At 40.6% G+C, this 2,017-nt stretch overlaps 1 protein-coding gene across 1 annotated transcript in view; it reads right to left on the bottom strand.

Moving 5' to 3' along the window:
* The window catches only part of capn1 (calpain 1), a 47,740-nt gene extending 46,176 nt beyond the window's left edge, over nt 1-1,564 (bottom strand). Inside the window, exon 1 of the mRNA XM_037675606.1 lies at nt 1,487-1,564. The gene's annotated coding sequence lies outside the window, so the exon portion shown is untranslated. The remainder of the gene's footprint in view (nt 1-1,486) is intronic.
* Nucleotides 1,565-2,017: the final 453 nt, after the last annotated feature.

Below are 2,017 nucleotides of genomic sequence, written 5' to 3'. Positions count from 1 at the left end.
CTTGAAACAAGGAATGCGACAGCTGAAACCCGTGTCTTGCATACGTCTGTGCGTGGTGGTTCTTGAAACACTGACTCCAGCTGCAGTCCACTCTTTGTGAATCTCCCCCACATTTTGGAATGGGTTTTGTTTCACAATCCTCTCCAGGGTGTAGTTATCCCTATTGTTTGTACACTTTTCTCTACCACATCTTTTCCTTCTCATCCCCTCTCTATTAATGTGCTTGGACACAGAGCTCTGTGAACAGCCAGCCTCTTTAGCAATGACTTTTTGAGTCTTACCCTCCTTGTGCAAGGTGTCAATGGTCGTCTTTTGGACAACTTTCAAGTCAGCAGTCTTCCCCATGATTGTGTAGCCTACCAGAACTATACTGAGAGACCATTTAAAGGCCTTTGCATGTGTTTGGAGTTAATTAGCTGATTAAATTGTAGCACCAAGTGTCTTCAATACTGAACCTTTTCACAATATTCTAATTTTCTGAGATACTGAATTTGGGGTTTTCATTAGTTGTCAGTTATAAGCATCAACATTAAAATAAACATTAATATATTAGTCTGCGTGTAAAGAATGAATATAATACACAAGTTTCACTTTTTGAATGGAATTACTGGGAAAAAAAAAAAACTTTTTCATGATATTCTAATTGTATGACGAGCGCCTGTGAGTCGAGGCGCAAGCCGTCTCTGCCCCGCAGCATCGATTTCAAGAAACATTCAGAAAAATGTACGCAAACCGTGTGTGACGGAGAAGTATAGCGCGAGACATGGTGATCATGCAACTAACAGTGCATTTCCTGAAGGCAGAGAGGCGACGTAGCTCAAACCACTGGGTCGATTATGAGCTTTTCAGGCCAAATCAGTAATTTCGTTTGTGTCATCACTTTTCTGCTGAAGCCTGTGTGAGGCCTCCTCTGTGAGCGTGAGAACTCGTGCACGAGCCAGACTGTTCTCAGCCCTCCCTGGAGCATTGCATGCAGGCTTCATGTCCCAAGCATTGCATGCAGGCTTCATGTCCCAAACACAGCTGAGCATGGTTTGATCTACAGACATGAAGCACAAGAACACAACCTGGCAACTAAATGACGGCAACTTTACACAGCACTTGTTTAGTTTTAAGATGTTTTACTGTTTAAAGAGCATGTCTCCCTCAGATAAGCCTGCAGTCCTGGGGGAAGGTGTGGTCCCTGAGAGGACACCCAAGGTTCAGCTGTCAAACTTCAAACTACACCAACAGGTTCTTTGAACATTCAGTTACCAGCTGTGGAAGTAAATGACATTAAATGAAGCACACAGGAACTAAAACACTGAATGGTTTACATTTTACCACCGTGTTGGGAAAAACTCAGAGGTTAAGACTCATGTAGTTTTTTTTTTTTATTTTGTTAAAATACAGGTTTTCTCGAAAAAAAAAAAAAGTTGGGAGTACAGTAAAGTGGCTTTTACAGATTTGAAGCTGCATTAGTGAAGAAGTTTCGTGTTTCGCCTACCTTGTTTCGCGTTTCCTTAAAGTGCAGCTGTTGACATGACGCTCGTCTCTCGACGCTTTCTGTTTCTTTCCATGTTTCGTCTGCTTCGGTTCAGTCCCCCTTATTTAGAAACCGCCCTGCTGCTGCAGTCCCTGCCCTCCGTGAGCCCCCTCCACACTGCGCATGCGCTCTGCCTGTTGGTCCGCAACTCGGTGTACGGAACTATAAGAGTGCCAAAAATCACTACAGATTAAACTGATAATAGTAATCAAATATATGTAAATATGAATAAAGGTTAATTAAGGTTAGAGTAAATAGGGAAATATGAACAAAATTAAACTACTTTTTTGAAAAATTCAATCTTTGTTTGAATTATATTGATTAATCCAAAAAAGTTCAATCTGGTACTCTGGACGTTCAAAGAAAAAAAAAAAAAAAAAACAAAGCAAAAAAAAAAATGTAGAAATGTTTCGTCTCTCATCCGAAAGACTTCCTCAGTCTGAGGTGCTGTATTCAACTCAGTCTCTTAAATAAAATTTAATAAATAAGTAA

The sequence above is a fragment of the Nematolebias whitei genome, chromosome 1 (genome assembly GCF_014905685.2).
Source record: "Nematolebias whitei isolate Nwh7 chromosome 1, NemWhi1, whole genome shotgun sequence".
Lineage (NCBI taxonomy): Eukaryota > Metazoa > Chordata > Actinopteri > Cyprinodontiformes > Rivulidae > Nematolebias > Nematolebias whitei.
Note: the sequence above shows the minus strand (reverse complement) of the source record. Positions and strands in the feature narration are given on the sequence as shown.